At 43.7% G+C, this 18633-nt stretch overlaps 1 long non-coding RNA gene across 2 annotated transcripts; it reads left to right on the forward strand.

The window, feature by feature from the left end:
* Nucleotides 1-370: 370 nt before the first annotated feature.
* On the forward strand, nucleotides 371-14836 carry LOC116235176 (uncharacterized). Of its 2 annotated transcripts, none has more exons than XR_016471880.1 (7): nucleotides 371-448; nucleotides 7911-8028; nucleotides 9469-9529; nucleotides 10138-10251; nucleotides 10576-10653; nucleotides 12680-12793; nucleotides 13566-14836. It is a non-coding gene; the product is annotated as an uncharacterized LOC116235176 (long non-coding RNA). The 2 variants fall into 2 exon arrangements; XR_016471881.1 differs by having other exon boundaries at nucleotides 14305-14836.
* Nucleotides 14837-18633: the final 3797 nt, after the last annotated feature.

Below are 18633 nucleotides of genomic sequence, written 5' to 3' on the forward strand. Positions count from 1 at the left end.
ACACACGACCCCATGCTTGCAGCTAGGAAAGAGGCACTCCAGATCTGTGGTGCAGCACTCTTACCCTGCAGTCTAAGCAAATCCTGACATGCTCTTGGATTTCCCAGGATTTGATAATCTGATTTCTTTTTTAATCGCTTCTTTAAGAATCACATTACCTGGGTAAGCTGTTCTGGTTATCAGAAGTTTAAGGAAAACTTTATTGAGGCATGCTGTGCTTTACGTGGCTGTGTCTGCAGCAGAAATGCCGAGTCACAGCTTGAAGCAGTGATTGAGCACCTGGTGGGTGGGAAGGCAAAGCCAACCCAGGGGAGCTCAGCTGCATGCAGTGTGCAGGGTACTGGAGGGGGTGGAGCCAGGATCCATTTAAGGGTTAGAAGACCTGATTTAAGGGTTGATAGAGAAGGCAAGGGTATATTGCTCCCTTTATACCCAAGGCCTTCTGAAGGTAAGCAGCTTGTTTCCTTTGTTTTTGTGCCTATGGCTGTTGTATTTGAGCAAATCCTTACTTGCTGCAGCTTAGGACTCATGCTGCTCTGCTGTCATTGCTGTGCTTTCTGTCATGTTACAATGTCAAATGAACACACTCAGTGTTTTATCTAGCAGATAAGGTGCGTGTGAAACTGCCCTGGAGAAAGTCACTGTAAAACTCATAGGAGAAGGAAGGAAGTGATAGAGAATATTGACTAGGAGAAAACAAGGCAGGATGGGAGAGAGCAGATGAGAAACTGATGCATTTCTAGAGAGGTAGTCACAGAGTGCTGTAGGTTGGAGGTCGTCTTGTCTAACCCTGAAATGCTAATATATAATGAGTACTGATTGCATGGAAGAAATATAACTGAGGACCTTACTGGCTTTTGTTAGTCTTTTAATGCACCTAACCATTAATAACAAAACCCCTACAAATATGCAAAGGCACTGAGGTTTATTTATTTACTGCTGCGCAGTGTGGGGTTCCTGCAGAGCTTTCCCTCCAGCTGTGACGGCTCCAGATCCTGAAGTCAGAGCTCTGAAGCACTGTGTACAACACAGAGCATTACTGGAGTCCTGGGCACACTGCCCACTGCATTAAAATCCAATTGGGTTCTCACAGGTCATGCTGCTGGCCTAGCTGGTACCTTTCAGGGTCTTTTCTCTTTTTCCTCTTTTTGCAGGGTGTTTGTTCTTTTTCCTTTGTGTGCTTTGGAGGATGAGGTCACATCTGAGTTGGAGCCTTAATCCCATTGAGTTTCTTTGCTCTGTGGCCAAGACCTGCTCCAGCTCTCTTTCTCTCTACTGTATTTTCCCTGCAATGTCAGCTTGCTCTGCTCCTTGTTTACACAGATGGAGGCTACACGTTTAACTGTGAAAACAAAAGCACATAACTGCATCTGCATAACTTCGGCACGAGCGTGCGGCCTCCTCTCGTGACCCCTGCTTTGTCAACGTTAGGCCAAATTTCAGCTTTGTGGCTTTGGACTCCTGGAAAGCTCTGAAGCCCTTCAGCATGCACTTGACCACTTTCTTTTATTTTAATGCTTGTTTATCTTTACTGCTTTTCGTATCTCTCCTATGAAGACAGGCTGTGAATTGGCCTTCTTCAGCCTGGAGAAGGTTCTGGGGAGACCACACTGCAGCCTTCCAGTACCTGAAGGGAGCTTATAAACAGGTGACAGAGTGACTTTTTGCATGGATAGAACGCGATGAAATAAGGGGGAATGGTTTTAAAATAAGAGAGGAGAGATTTAGGTTAGATGTGAGGAAGCTCTTTCACCAGAAGGCAGTGAGGCTCTGGCACTGCTGCCTGGAGCTGTGGGTGCTCCATCCCTTGTGGTGCTCAAGGCCAGGTTGGATGAGCCCTGGGCAGCCTGAGCTGGTGGGGCAGACAGCCCACTGCTGGGGCTGGGACTGGGTGGGTGGTAAGGTCTCTTCCAACCCAACCATTCTGTGATTCTGTGGTGCTCATCGGCAGGGAACACAGTTCCTTTTTATTCTCAGAAACACACGAGGGCTGGAAGCAAAGCTTCTGCTCAGTGTGCATGTGGAAGGAGAAGCTTGCAGCTGTCTCCATGTCCTCAGGAGGTAGCTCCAAAAGCAAACTGCAGGGACTTATAGGAGGGTTTGCTTTGAATGCGAAGGGGAAGAGAATAAAAGAGGGAGGAAAACTAGAGTTGGGCAACAGTTAGCTCAGAGCAGAGGTTGGTGTGGCTTTGAGTTTCGCTTTAAGCCTCTGATTTGTCTGAGCTGAAGATGGCATAAGCTGAAATTCAGAATGAAACTAGGACACAAACTTAATTGCAAAACCGGCTGAAACCACAGGATGCAGTCACAGAAAACTCTCACTTGTTTGAGGCTGGCATAGGGTTTCACTCTGAGCTTCAGCAGGAGTTTTTGGGGGCCCTGAAGTAGTTTTAGGGGGTTGAAATTTGACTATTTTCCGAAGTTGAGCACTGGACTAGGAGATGCATTGAAGGGGGTGGTTGTGGAGCATCTGGATGAGCAGCAGTGATGTCTGACTGGCACGCTGCTTTTCCACCTAACAGTGAAACACGTAGGGGATGTTTCGTAACTGTTACTGTAAACAGATATGATCATCCTAAATACCTCCATTCAGTGCCATGACAATGAGTTGCACTGCAAATCCTAAGGTCAACAGCTGTTTCCCTTGCAAAAATAATGAACCAAGAACCTCAGATCTACTGAGACTGGCCTGCCACAGTGCTGAGGCTGTTCTCCTGTCAGCTGGTGATGGCTGATTCCTGGAAATAGCCAGAGAGAGAGAGAGAGAGGTCTGTTCTTAACGTGATCAGACTTGTGGTTGCGTTGACAAAGCCAAAACAACAGCTTAAAACAAGTCATTCCAGCAGTATTGCTCCCTCGCCTGTCGCTCTGCTGCTCCCTAAGAGAATATCTCTGTTAAAGACATTTATCCCGCTTTGCATTTCTTCTCTCCTTCCACTGTCCTGTGGGTTTGTTTGTGTTTTGGGTTTGTTTTTCTTTTGCCAAAAAGCTAGGCTTTTGCTGACTCTCAAAAGCCCAGTATACACTTTTTCTTTACTTTCAGCTGTTGCCTGACTCCATTATTACCACAGGGGCAAAGACCTGCAGGAGAGAAGCTGCAGAGTTTTTGCTTCTTCATGGTGTCTGGCAAAACTGAAAATCTGTGAAGTTGAGAGACTTTACTGCCTTCAGCTCTAAAGTTTGTGCAGTGGGGGAGACCAAGGATCTAATGCAAAGCTCCTGTGTGTCAGGGAAGTGGGTGCTGCTGAGCTGAGTCAGGTTTTTGGGAGTACATTGCCTGCAAGCAGCTGAAGCATACAGATATTTATGAAACATACAGGTTTTTTGTGAAGGGTGCAGATTTTTATGGTGCCTTGGATGTTTTGGGTGTATGGGAGTGAAACTGGATTTCTCACTTCTGCTTTTCATGTGCATATTTAGTGTGATGCGTGTATGGTATGGAGTTTTGTAATCAGTAGATTTCCCCACCAGGGTTGACTTGTTTCTCTGAGTTTTCAAGGACTAAATGGGGCATTGCTTATGGGCAAAAAATACAGTACTATATTTGGGGGAAATCCAAGTGAAATGGTATCTGAATGCTATTTGTCTTACAAGCAAGAACATGTAATTCATAATTTCTGAAGGTTTTCTATCAATCGGACATTGAAGAATTTGTTGCAAACTGTTGTCACTTGGAGTCATTTCACAGTTTTGAGTTTACCTGTCTTACAAATGGAGCCTGAGATGGTCTCCCTATCCCCACAGAGGCAAGCGGGAACCTCCTGGGAAAATTCCACAGACTCCAAGCAGGGGTTTAGCAGAAGCAGGGAAGTCAAGCATCCCTTGCCCTACCAGCATGGCTTGAGCGGTGGAACCCCGAACCACGGAGAAGTCCATGGGAAATAATAAAAAAAAATCATTTGGATATAATGAAAACTAAGATCCAAACCTTCTGAAGTGCTGTTCGTGTCTGGGCTGTGTTGGGGATGTTTGTGTTGGTGTTTGCAGGTTTGCACCTTGTTGACACCTGTGGGGCTGCTGCGGGCAGCTGGCCACAGTGCTTCTCTCTTTCAGCCCATCTGCCTTAATCGGGGAAGAAATACTGTCTGTTTGTTTAGGTGAGATATGACTTTGCTCTCAGAGCTCCAGGTCACTGTAAATGTAACACAAGCCCTATTTCCTGTTAGGAAAGGGGAAAAAATATGCCTGTGAATTGTCTCTGATGTGCTGCCAATTGTCAGAGAAGATTCAATTTGGTGGAGAATTACTGTGCTCTTAAAGAGCTGCACTAGTGACAGAGATTTAGGGCATCTACTCCTTCCAGAGAGGGGAGGTTTGCCTTTGATCTCCATAGCTGGGGTGGTGACTGGTGTCCAGTTACCCCTGTGCATTGCTGCAAGGGAAACGAAGCTGCCATTGCATTTAATGGGATCGCATTGGACAGGGCACAGTGAGGAACTTAGGGCTACTTAGGTGCTGGGGCAAAGGTGTCTGTCCATGCTCTGCCATGGGAAAGAAGTGGAGTGTTCTTGCCACCTAGCCCATAAGCCAGAGCGAAAGAGACAAGAAGCTGCTCAGTGTGTGTGATGCATACGTGTGTTTGCTGATAATCCAATAAAGCAAATATTTGACCTGTGGAGTGACCCAGAGCTGCTACAATAAATAGTGGTATAGATCACTCATATATTTCCCTTTCTTTTTGCGTTTCCTGGATCAAGGCCAATCTTGGCTGTCATCTAAGTGGGGTATGTCTTTCACAAATGCAGCAATGTGATGGCAGGCAAACTAGATTCTTGACACATTTGGTATCTTTTATGATAGAGAATAAAAAGACAAAACCTGATAATGAAACTGTTTCCCCTTATTTGCCAATCTGTTTTCTGTATAAAGTAACAACATCTATATTTAGGCCTAGGTAAAGGCCCAGTGCCATTACAAAAGCTGCTGCTGACAGACTAATATAAGCAACATCCTTGTCTTCAGAAACATTTGTCCTATGAAACTGGCTGTGCTAAAAAGTTAAAGAAAATATGTCTGTGGTCTATGCCCCATAAAGTTTCCCATATGCTGACTATCTCTCAAACAGGTACTTTGCAACCTGGCATTCTTGGGGTATTCGTGTACCAGTGCTAAGTCTTCTGCAAGAGGCCATCTTTTTCATGCTTGCCTTAATGGCAGAGTATATCTTTAATGAAAGCTGTGCAATCCATTAAAATAACCCTAAAAAGATCTTTTTTTTTATTTGGTGTATTACCACAACCAACAATAGCTTGCACAGTGGTTGGAAGGAGACCAACAGAAATGCAGTCGGGGAAAGCAAAAGCTCTTTGGTCTGTTCTGTCCCCTCTGCTGGCTGCTGTCATAAAGCTGTTGGGATGATAGAGGTGATCAACCCCATGCCTGATTCTCTCCCTCCCCTGGCCTGGACCAGAAGGCATACTGTAAAAGCTGGCTCTTGGTCTGTGGGCACTTGCCCTGCTCACGTCTGAGTATCTCTGAATTGACAAAGGCTCACCTAACATCAGCAAAATTTTCCTCCTTTGAAACCACATAGATGCATCCTACACTCTGGTCCAGGCGATGCTGTGGAGCTTTCCCAAATTCTCTGGAGCTGCTTTTATAATTCATCAAGGTTCATCCCAGCATGCTGGAGCTCAGTGGGATGGGGCCTGGTGCTGGATTTCAGCACGGCGGTGCACAGCACTGCTGGGGTGGGATGTTCTGGTGCTTTGGCTTCCTCCAGTGATGCCCTGCGTACTAGGAGCACAGTGACTGCTCCTTCTAGAAATACCCATTTCTGTCCTTTTTCCTTTGTGCCTCTGTTTCAGAGTTGCATGGGGGGGAGGAGAGGGGAAAGAAAATTACTAAAATGCATCATCTTATTTCATCCGCGTTGCTTAACATAGATGTGGGACCAAATCCAGTGCTGCAGCTCCAAACCAGTTATCTATAAGGTGGGGACTTTTCTATGAGCCACAGCAATCACTATGTTGTGCTGATCTCCCTTCCTCTTTGTCCTTTCAGATGTTTGCAGCATCCACCCCCAGCTTTTGAAGGAGCTGCTCAGCTGACAGTTTCTCTCTTGTTCCACCAATATTGTGTTGGCTGCCTCCCAGACTTGCATTAGGCTCCTCATCCTTTCTCGTACTGCATTTCTGCTATATGTAAATACACACAAATACTGAGGGAAGCAAGTGATTGGACATAAGGTTTGCACTAAGTGAAGGTGGGAGGGTATTAACAAGAGAGCTAAATGATAGGAAAGGTCCCTCTCTCCATCTCACTTTGCCTATGTCCTGAAATCTCCTTTAGAGATTTCTCCTCCTTTCCAATCACCTTTAATCTTATTAGACCCCTCTGTTGTCTTAGTCAACTGAAAAAATATGCCATTGTTCCTTGAGGAAGTTCTTGAGATTCCATTTGAAAGGGTGAAATGGTCTTAATTTATTTCTCATATGATAAATCTATTTTAAGCTTCTCGGTCTGTCTGCACCAAAGATGTCAAAATTTAATGCTTTGGAATCAATGTAAGTGATAGATCTTTTAATATATATTTTTCAGCCTAACACTCTAAAATACTATCTGACAGTTGAAAAACAGATGTTCGCAGTAGAACCGATCTGTCTACATGTAGGTGGGCATATATGAAATACCCAGGGAAAAAGTATCTGCTACAAGTGTCATGAACTGTTGGGAGAGATAGCTATTAACACATCTAGGATCCCATTCTTGGGGAAAAGATAATTTCTTCTGAAAACGCCTGCAGGGTAAAGTTTATTCCCCTTCTGTCAGCCTGAGTAGCAAAGCAAGGATGCTGTAATAAATGATGGCAGGGGCTGAAAAAGATGTAAGAGGATGGAAAAGAAATCATTAATCCACTGCATCAACTCTGCTGCACCTGGTAACAGCCAGCAGACAGTGGGCTGCCAGCACATCTCTTTTATCCACAGGTTCATCTCCTGGGTACTACTTCTTTTCCTTGGCTTTGGTGGAGGGTTTGTTTTGTATGTTTTTGTTTGTTTCTCCAACTTCTTCACCTTGTACTTTGAAGACCGACAAGTACGGCAGCACACAGTCTTTGTTTGGCTGTGATCTCAGCATCTTCATATCCTGCATGAGTATTTCCTGTCAGTCTGTCCCTGCTCCTTCCCCGCGTGCTCTGCTGCAGCTCCGTAGGCAGCTCATAGACAACAGCCTAACAACACTGTTATACCAAAAGTAGCCAGCGACTCTTTTCAGTTTATTATTCATGCTGTTAAGTATGACCTGAAAAAATTTGATTGTTGTATAACCAGATGTCAGTTCCTTCGGTTCCTACAAAGCAACTCCTTTTTTCCCCTTCCCCGCCTTTGCTGGCTATCCAGAGAAATGAAAAGCCTGCAACACGAGTTCATGCTGCTAACAAGATGAGTATTGTCAGGAATACACAAACTGTGGTTTTTCCCTTTCTGCATCCTGAAAGTGAAGAAGAAGGACCTTTGATATATGCAAAGCTCTGTTATTCTTTTTTTCTTCTTTGAGCTAATAAAAGGTATCATTATATTATCACACTTCTGTCCCTTCCATGTTTGTTCTGGCCCTCATTCTGCTCTGCAACAACAAGAACATAAAACATCCCATGAGAAACCTTAGGTTAAGTTTATTTTACTTTATTTTTTTTAACCTATGTTGTAATCAGAATTGTTTTGCTAACTTAGTGCACCGAGGTAGTTTTTGGTAAAGGCAAAGATTTGCTTGTGGCCAGGGAGAAAATACGTATGACTGGTTTATGCCTTGCCACCCTGAATTGTAATGCTTTGTTTATTATGACTTTGGGCATGTTTTATTGGTGAGCAGAGAGGTCACAGCCTCACATAGAGAACCTGTATTTGTGCTTTATGGGTTCTGGGATTTGAAACCACAGGCAGTCACTGAACTTTTGGCTGCCTTAGGTAATGGCGTGCTGTGACCAAGTGGCTGGACAGGATCTCTGCTGTGCTCTACCTGATGGGATAGAAGTGTGACACTGGTCTGGGACCCAAGGCTTCTGACAGAAGAGGGAAAGAAAAGGTACTGAAAGCCACACGGTGTGCTCTACTCTCTCTGCCCTTTCTCCCAGCCTCTTGCCCTTTTAATGCTCTTAAATTTGGACCTTCCTAGTCAAACTTTAGAAATGAATGGATCTTCATGTTTTTATAACCTACCTGAACAATATTTTAAAGGTAGCCCAACTTCTGCAGGGATAAATTCCACAGTATGAACTCAAGAGGGAAAGCTTTTCCCTCTGCAGAAGGAAAAGTGAGTTTGGATGAGCCCAAGCTTTGAATTTCCCCAGGGATCAGTGAAGGAACGAAGGCAGTGCCTGAAGATGTAAGAAGCTTGGAAAGACTTGGGGCAGATTGCTTGAAATCCGTTCAAACAAAGGTGTAAGAATTTCCCATATAAAGCACTTAGTGATGTGAGGGATGTTTAAAGCATATGGAGAACAGCCACGTGCTAATTGTTGTGCTGTTTAATTTAAAAGCTGGGCAATTATAATATAACACAAACACGTATTTACTGCAATCAGTGGAATTGCAAGGTTCCACCCTGGATGCTAAGTGTTCAGGTGTTTTCCTGCCATGTGTTTTGTGCACAGCCTGAGATACTCAAAATGAGCTCAAACTGAAGTTCTGTCATACTCATTGTGTGTCCACAGCAGATGCTGAATTTGAAGCAGTGCCTAAGAACAAATGAAATCTCATTAACCTGATGGTTTGGACCTATTTTACAGTGGGGGAAGCTACGGCCCGGAGGATTCTTTTGGCTGCATTATGTCTCTCAAGAAATAGAAACCCTCAGCAACCCCCCAGGCTAATGATTTTCTGCCTTTTTCCTAAGTTTATCCAGTGTGGTTTTTTTTTTTTTTTTTTAAATGTTACTGACAGCAACAATGCTGGTTCATTCCCTTCTCAATCAGGGATCATGGTGAAGCTGCAACAAGCAATCCTCATTGGCCAGCATTTGCTCTGACTTCTCCTTTAGATACTTCCAGGTATTCGGCATGCTGTGTTTCAACCCTTCATTGGAAGATTACATCTGTTAAATACCATTTTCTTCAGAGCTTTGCTGGGATGAGTATAAGAATTGTGTTATTTTGTAAAATCCCCCCTGGGGAAAGCTTGGTTCAGTTTTCACCTCCAGTTGTTTTGTTGGTAGCATGGAATGGACTCCTGAGCATCAGCCTTTTAACCTTGGCCTTTCTCTCAGAGAATGAATGCAGTGAAATTTGTCCTACCTAAATCAAATGATCCCTTCAAATATAGAATTACTGTATTATAAATACTATAAAAATACACAATCTTCTTGCCAGAATGTATTTTTTATTCTGTTCTCTGTTTTCTGATGTTATTTTTTTCATGGCCATTTACTATATATATATACATTCTTCCTACATACTTCAGCATCCAGCTTCAAGACTTCTCATGGTCTGCCCAGAATTGCAGAACTAATTCATGCCCCTGTCCTCAGGGAGAAGACAGCTGAAGGTGAGCCAAAGGACAAGATTGCCCTGCTGACCCTATAGGGGCAGGTATGGACAGACTCACTGGAGGGGTGTGGGGATTGATGGAGGAAATAGGAACCTCCAAAAGGTTCTTCAGGATTTTTGGTGCTTATGTTGCTGGTTTCACAAACTCCTGAGAACTGAACAGTGTAACAGTCCCTTTGAGTCAGAAGGGACCTCCAAAGGCCATCTAGTCCAACTCCCCTGCAATGAACAGGGACATCCACAGCTCGATAGGGTGCTCAGGTTGCCAGTGCATGGACATCAGACTGGGGAAGAAACAAGCTGGAGGAGAACAGGCATAAACTCCTGTGTCTCACAAGAAGACTGTTGGGGACTTTGGTATAAACAAAATATGCTGCAGTACAACGGGGAGTTGCAGTACTCTGGAGCAGCAAAATGGTTGTTTTTTTTTTTTTGTTCAGATTAGGATATTTTTACATTTGCCCCAGTTCTCACTGCCTGATAGTGGTCTTTTGCCCATCAGCCCGCAGTGGGAAAGCTCTTTCCACCAGTCAGTGTACTTTGGCAGCAATTCTGCTTTCCACTTTGAGAACAACCCACTTTCGTTTGTTTTTCTTACCCCCTAAGAGGAGATCGTTCCCAAAAATGCTTATAACTGATTCTCACTTCAGGTATATGTTCCTTCCGTGGCTTCTCGAGCTGTGGTCTGTGGAGTAGGAATAGCGCATGAGGTCATTCCTGCTGATACCCACAATGAAACATTAGAAAAGCATACGCGACAATTGGTATGTCAGTGGGGAAGGACTAATGTGCCGCATTGCCCTTTCCTCATCAAACCGGGCTGTACAGAATTGCTCTGGCCATTGTTTATTTGCAGATCGATATCACTATTCTTTGGGTTTTGTTGTTGGTTGGTTGGTTTTCTTGCTTGTCCCTTCCTTATTTGTACATATTCTTTTATTCCATCTTTTTTCAATTCCTTTTTGGGCTCGATGCTGTGAACAGCAGCTGGCATCGTTGTGTAACCAACTCTCCCAAGTCCCTCGCCCTTCCTGACAAAGCAGCATCAGCTCAGGTCCCAGCTGAGCTCTCGTTTCTCACTGCTGCAGGGCAATGCTCGGAGATGTGCACAGCGCAGGGGATGACAATTTGCTGACCTGGACAGGGACCAAGTGTGTGTGTCCTGGGTAAGCTGGCTTGCACGTTAAGTGGAAACTTTCATTATTTACCAACCAGTCAAAATGATTTTGCTATTGACAGAGGCTTCATTATGTCAGCCATTCCGTTCTTTGAAAACATGGACAAAACAGTGCGAGAATGGAGGTAGGGAGGGGGAAATTCCATTTCTTCCTAAATTGAGTGGAAATATCTTCAGGAAAATTAAAGAAAAACCCAAGAGGAGGAGAAGAGCAAAAGAAATAACTGTAGCCAAAGCCACTTTCCTTTTTCAATCTACCTTCCAACATGCTCCTGGTAAAATCATTACAAAGGCCGTTTATTTTTAAAATTGAAAGATTGGGGAGAGTCATAATGAGATATTATGTGTAAAAGTTGCACATAAATTTCCTTCTGTCATATTTTGGGCTCGCCTAACGCATCCCCTTGGCAGGCCTGAGGGAAGCTGATCACTTTAGTATAGATTGTGTGTGCTTCAATAATATTGCCCAAGGACAGAGCTACTGGGTGGCTGAGTTGGCTACATGCTGATTTAAAAATTAGCTGGGCTTTTATTGGCCACAGTAAACGGTTCTCAAACAGAAGAAAAAAGTTTTATACAAAATGAAGAAATGTTTGGAGCAAGACTCGTCTTCTTTGCTCTTTTGGGAATACAATTCTTTATGCAGAGAGATTTTTTTTTTAATTCTTTCTCACCTCTATGGAGAGCTATGGAAGAAAGGTAATGCGCTTGTGGTGTGTAATATGGAGAAAAAGTCCTACACTGAGTTTTGAGTCCCTGGAGTTTTCCCTTATGTGTCTCCCCACAAAGACCTTAAGGATGTGGTCAGAGCATCGTGCTACTGCCTGGTCTCAATCTCGGGTCAGAGGGCAGAAAAGCTCTGCCTTCCTTCCTTTTTTAAAGCATAAGGACACAAGCTGCCATGTATTTATTACAGAAGAGTCCTAAACTCTTTTTGTTGCCGTGTTCGGGAAGTATTGTGAAATTTGCTGTCACCTATGCAATCCTGAATGTTTCCCTTCTCTCAGATGTGGGCTTGTCCATTCATACTTTTTTTTTTCCTGCTGAGTTTTTTTTTAATTTTTATTATTTGTCATTATTACCCCCCCATCTCTCTGTTTTTGAGGTTTTAGCACTTCCAGGATCTCAGCAGAGTGAGGGATTTCTGCAGCTGCCAAGAGCTAGGGCACTTCCTTTGCCTTTCCTTTCTTGGTCTAAACCAGAAACTAGTCTTCAAGGAGGACAAAGACCATCAAAGTGCTTAAGAATAAATAGTAATTCATAGCAGTCTTTGCTAATGTGCTTAATTTAGAGCTTTGGAGTCCAAGACCTAGCCACATCTCCTCTGTATTCCATTTTTATGGAGCAGTTGACCTATTTATTCACTTTTTGACCTAACAGAGGAAGAAATAGAGGATGGAAAAGACATGACCAAAATGAGAGGTTTAAATAAATAGCTTTAAGTGTGGGAGAAGGCCAAATTCATTGTAACTGTAAACATGTTTTTTTGACGTGAGCCAGATCTGAGCACCCATATACTTTGGGCAAATTTGAGTGAATCTGAACTTTGCAACCAGTTTGTTCCTCAGTCATGTGCCAAACAAAAACCTAAACTGGAACTTGGGAAGTGAATACTGCAGCTCAGTTGGTTCAGATAATCGTCCTCTGAGCAAACCTCCCAAACTCGTCCCGTTGGGAGTTACAGTTAATTAAATTAAATTTCACTCCTCTTCCCCGATATCTTCATCTCTGGGTAGAGCCTTGGGCAAAGTTGAAAGTGAAACTTGCTTCCTGTGCTTCAAGGCAGCTTTGTCTAAAACTGACTCCAGAATCAAAAGCGCCGTGCGCAGCTATTAACGCACCCTCACCGCAAGCTGCTCTGCCAGCATTTCTGAACACTCGGTTCCTACAGGTAACCCGGGGTGCTTTCATCTTGTCTGAATTGTAAAAGAAGGCATTGGGGTTTATTAAAGAGTTTGTGTTGCTAACGTGTCATACATCATGCCATTAATTAAGAGAAATTCTTTTTTCCCCAGTTGGGTGGCTGCATAACGCTGCCAGCATGTATATATTATCCATCTCTCCCCACCCTGGCCTAACCCAGATGCTGCATGACTGATTGTACCCCAGAGAAGCTCCAGCCTCTTCAGGTAATTCAATTGCTGAGTCTCCAAAACCAATGAATTAAAAAAAAAAAAAACAACAAAACAACCTCTGCATTGGGCTCTGCTCCCCTTGTAATTAGTAGCAGAGCAGGGAACGAAGTGGGGTGTGGCGGGTCCATGTGTTCCCAATCACAGCCCACACAATGAAAATGTTTTCTTTCTGGGACAATCTGAAGAAACCTCATGGGGATTTGGGGCTTTTATATATATGTGTATGTAATAATAATAATTATCCTCATTAGAAAGCTAACTCCAAAGCTCGGCAGCGTGCTTTAGGAGTTGGTGGGAGAGCTGGCTGATGCACCAGGTACTGACAGCCCACGCTGGACCTCTCGCAGTGCTTGGGGTGCTCTGGGCAGTGCCTTTGGGGATGGGCGCAGCCCATCCATTGTCCTTTTGTTTTCTAGCTGTGTGCAGCATGTGGAAAATGGTTGCTTTTAAACCATTTTTCCATCCTGCTTCAATCACAGGGTTTCATTTACCCAGGGTGGTCAGAGGAGCAGCACATAGGCACCCAGCTCGGTGTGCAGCCCCTGCAGAGCCCTGGGGACCAGGGATGCACTGTGGGACCCAGGCTGTTATTGTACAGAGGGTAGCAATATTCTCCCTTGGACTGAGCCCCAGGGTATAATTAGAGCTATTCAGGAATTTTGTCATTAAAAGTCTTTTGGTTGGAAAATGCTAGTTCTTTGAGGAAGGAAAAAAAAAAAAAAAGCTTTTTCAGAGTTAAAGGGAAAAATTTCTCATGTCAAAATAGGACAAACTGTGGAATAACCACCAGCCTTGGGTAAAAGAAACATGTGCAAGTCCCAGCTCCAGCGGAAGTGCAGATTTCTTACATATAAAAAACCAGCACAGTAAAATAGGAGCGAATGATTCTGTGCTCACCCAGTGCACGGAAAACTGCAAAGCAAGGCTTTCAGCGAGATCCTCCCTGTGTAAGCAAGGAGTCTATTGTCAGCCTGTTTCCCAGTTCTCAGGAATCAGAACCAGACTTAAGGACTCGCTGTGTGGCAAGCGAGAGTGCTTTTTGAAAAGTGATGTTGAAAACTCGTGCAGGGAGGGACAGCCCTTCCCCATGTGCCCTCACCACAGGGAGTGCACTGCTGGCAAAGGCAGAGCTTTTTGTCAGTGGGAGAACCAAAGCTCTCCAGTCGCAGACAGACTGGGATACCAAAGCCATCCAGCAAACAATTAATAACAGCCTGGTGCTGTCATTGTGTTGCTAACTCAGTTTCTGCACATTAACACGAATCCCACACACCACTAACTAACAGTAACAGTTCTCTCCATCACGGAGATAAAACTGCTCCACTGGAGGTGGGACGCCTGATCTAAGAAGCCACTAGCCTACATACTGCAAATAATAGCTCGCCCGTGAGCATCACTCTGTACCCAGCACTCATCACAGTGATCTAATCCTGCCTGAATGTGGCACTCCCAGGAGTTACTCTGGCATAGTGCTGCAGGTATCCTCCAGAAACGTTGTTCCCTAGGTCGCAACATGTCCTGGGCTGCACGAGGAAGAAAGGTGCTGGAAAAGCTGCTTGGAAGACAAGTGAGTTTTCCAAACTCTGCATTTATAGGAGGTTTAAAAAAAATAACCAGGGTAGGCAGCCATGCAGCAGATGTCATTATGTTCGCTGAGCTCGCTCCCTGATCTATACATGAAGAAAAGACTTTTCTCTGATGAAGATTTTTGCTGCTGGTGAAGGACTCTGTGACATTACACGTTGCATCCTCAGTGAAATTGAGCCAGATCCTTTGGTCTCAATGAATTCTCAGATTTGGAGGAATTATGGAAGAAATTTGGATTTCTGGAAGAAATCTGAAGTGGGACTTTTCAGCACTTCCATACAGAAAGCTTTGTTTCTTATTTGAAAGTGATTTTATCATTCGGAACACGAACACTGTTTTTTAGATAGGAAATAACAGTCAAATGCTGAAACAGTTATTTTCTGAATTTCTCTATTGACTGAATATCATCATTGTATTATTTACAGCTAATGTTGCCATGTGATTTTTTTAGGTAAGTTTTTAAAATAGAAACATCTGTTGAGATAAATGTTTCAGAAATTTCAAGGTCTTGTGTGAAAATCTTTCACCTCTTCTTTCAAGAATCATTTGCTCAAATGGCATTTACTGTTCTTTTTACGTTTGGCTGAGTTTCGCATTCTAAGATTTTTATTTTGCATTAAAAAAACTCAATTTTAGAAATTCATGAGGTGGCCACCGAGGACTTGTGCTACTGGCACACATTGCTAGGAGTTGCAGATCCAAGAAAAATCAAACAGGAAATCTACTCCTAGAACTTCAGCTTCAAGGAAAGTCCAGAAATTGGAAGAGAGGGAGCGGATCTCTGGTCGGTATTGCACTTGGTGTCACAAGGGATGGGAAATGAACTTGGGTTTTAGGGCCAGCTTATCGCAGACAGCAGAAGGTGGAAAGGTGAGAGTACCAAGGCACAAAGAAGAAGGAAAGAAACAAGTGTTGTTCTGTTGATTTGAGTTTGTGTCAGCGCTGTCCAAGGAGACTGGGAGGCTGGGCTAATCCACCAGGAGGTCAAACAGCAATGCTTGCTACGGCGTTTGTTATTTTTAACTCCTACATTCTGCTTATTGGAAACTCACTTAAAATAATGAAATAGAGGAGGCCAGTTTATATGGACTAAATTTTAGCGTGAGCTTCTGTGTACAGGAAGTGTCACTTCTAAGCGAAAATCCCAAGTGTGTGAATTCTTCATATTTGAAGCGTGTCCACCGTACATCAAGACCAAATTGTAATTCGTTCCCCAGTACCTGCTAAGTGTGCACGGAGCTACTATGACTTTTTTTTTTTGCCATAAATCCTTAATGTTTGGTTTAATCTGTCATTTTAAATTTTGGGGAAAAAAATCATCCAAGTTGTAATTTGACAGACATAAAAAATGAGGCATTTCATGCACACAGTGATATTTTCAGAAGCGTATATGCATTTGACTGCCCTATGTTGTGAGGTCTTCTGCAGGAAGGGCTTTGCAGATGGCGAGATCTGCAGTGAATAGATGCTTTGGGAACATATTAGCTGCTATGGAGCATGTGGATTTGGTGCACTTCTTGTGTGCACTATTAACCACTCCAAAATTTTGATGACAAAGGGATCATTATGTTTCCGAAAATGTTTACTGTATAAATATTGTCCTTTCTGGTTCAGCAGTGTATTATTCTCATTCCTTTTGTATGGCCATAAAACTACCCCTGTTCTTGCTTTTCTGAACTGGTGTAACTGGCATGCAGAATGCAACAGCTGGTTAACTCTGCAATGATCCAAGAGCAGCAGAAGACAAGGAGTGCAGAGGGGGCTGCCTTCTTCTGCCAAGTGTAAAACTAAGCAGCTGCTTTATATTTTCACATGAACAAAAATGTTTTGTTAACTGCTTCCCTGCCAAAGGCAGCGCTTACAATGGGATATGGCTGCTGGACTGTGAGGTTACTGGGCATCAACAGGCTTAGTGAGGCTCCTTTTTTTCCAAGCAGTGGCCAATAGCATCCAGGACCAGCGCTTCCATCACAGCAGGAATGCTTGTAGGACAGTATTCAACTGACTTTATTTCTCTTTAGTGCATGAAGCATTCCCATATGTGCAAAAAAAAAAAGAAAAAAACAACCTTAAAAGAACATTCTTAAGACTGCAAATGCTTAAAAGCTGGGAAATGCCACTGGAGAAACATGGTTTCTGCTCATCTTTAATTATATATAATAATAGACTCATAAAAGGATAGGAGTGGAATAGACCTTAATATGTCAACTAATTCTCCCCAACTCAAGCAGAATTGGCTCTATCATCTAACAGTTGTCAAACCTGTCTTTCAATATCTCAAGTCCTCAAGACTAATTTTTTTCAAAGAAGTGTGGCTTTTGGGGATCCTGGGGAGGTTGCATTAAACCTTTCCAGGACTGAAGATCTTCATCTTATTATTCAAATGAAAAGGTGGATGAGGAAACTACTGTTAATTAAAAGAAAAATGAGATTTCTTTTTTTAGAATCAGAGTATCTGAAGTGAGACTGAGAAGAAAGCATTTTGCCTGCCGAAGGATATACAGCCTGGGGAACTGTCTAGAGGTACGAATTACAGAGGGCAGACATTGAGCCCAATGTTATATATTTGCATCTTCCTCTTTTTTCCTACTTTGCTGGTGAGTGAGTGCTGTGGAAAAGGTAATTAAGAAGAGGCTAATCAAAAGGCTTCAGATGATGTGTGCAATGTGCACTTATGTGTAAATAAAAGAGATTATGTATAGAAAGCCACCTCAGAAAGTGGATCTGGAGCAAGTGAAAAAGATGCGCTGCAAATGTTCATGGAGACTGAAGTGCCAGAAACCAGTCCAATACCAGTCAAGGTGGGAGCATGGTGGAACTGCTGGTGATTGCTGTCCCTAACAGCTGGAAAACTGGGAGAGGAGTCCCTGGTGGGACAGAGCACTGAAGCCTTGAAGTGTGGAGCACAAGCCCATGGCCACTGCACTCATGAAATGCGGCACTGAGTTAGATGGGTCTCCCACCTGATTGGGCTGCAAAATGCATTGTGTGTAGCTTAGAGTGGGTTTGGTGCTGACAGCAAGCTGTGCAAAACTAGGAGGTTGCAGATGGAGGAGGAAAGGTGTGCTTCCGATGTAATCTGAAGAAATGGGACAGCCTTCAGCCCTGGGGGCATGCAGCAGGGAATCCGCCTTCTAAGAGCATGAAACCCCAGTTTTCAAGCTTACATTTATCTCCAAACTTTCCTGTGCACAATCTGATGTGCAGAGTAAGGCTTGCTGAATTGCAAAGACAAGGCAATTAGAGAGTGATCTAAATGCAGTGCTATATGCTTGTGCTTTATATTCCGTTTTTTTTCCGTAGCCCTCTGTTTAAAGTCGAGTTTAACTTGCCAAACAACCTTTTCCTACTTATAAGACTTCTTGTTTTGAAAGGTGGAGGAGGAGTGAAGCTGGAGGAGACTGACAAAAACGTGGAACAAGACAGTGGATGTCTTCATAGAGATAGCAGTGTCTCGTGGAGCATCTACCCGAGGATGTGTTCAGGGAAAGCAAGGGATGGAGAGCATTGGCAGCCAGACTGGAATGGGTTGGCGTAGGGGCTGGCAAGGCCCGGTGCCAAGTCTGGGAAGTGCTGCCTCTTGGCAGGCACACAGCAGGAGTAAAGAAGGCAGATAGTGGAGGAGTGAGCTGGGAGGACCACAGCTCCGCATTGGTGCCCAGTGAGTGGGTCTGCAGGGTGAGACTTCTGCCAAGAGCAGCATGGAGGGCACAGCTGCGGTAGGGCTGCAGAGCACTTGCTTACAGCTTAATCATGAAAAAAAAACAAATTCCAGAAGAAAGTATTTTTACTTCCGTAATGTGAAGTAAAAGAGCAGCTCCTCTGCTTGTTCTGTTGTATTCCTCTCTTGCGCTGTGTTAGATGTGGAGATGTGAATGAACAAGAGCCCTGATCACAAACAAAAATTGGAAGTTCTGGGTAGTGTGATTTCCAGAGGTTGGTACGAGTGCTTCTGTTGAGCACTGTGAGATCCATGTGTTCAAACACACCAGTTCATTCAGTTCTCACGGCTTGAAAAAGATGTTTTCTCATCTCCTGACACACCAAAACGGATCTCTTAAGTACTGAGAACGTTACCATTTTGAGAAAAACAGTAAAGCATGTGCTTCGCTTTACTCACACTGAAATACTGTACCACGTACCTAACATGAAGCCCTAACTGAGCAATGTCAAACAGGGAGCATGGCTTGGGATAAATTTAAATAACTGGCTTTGAAGCACTGGTGGATCTTCATATACTTATTAGA

The sequence above is a fragment of the Phasianus colchicus genome, chromosome 17 (genome assembly GCF_987193195.1).
Source record: "Phasianus colchicus chromosome 17, bPhaCol1.hap1.1, whole genome shotgun sequence".
In the NCBI taxonomy this organism is placed as follows: Eukaryota; Metazoa; Chordata; class Aves; order Galliformes; family Phasianidae; genus Phasianus; species Phasianus colchicus.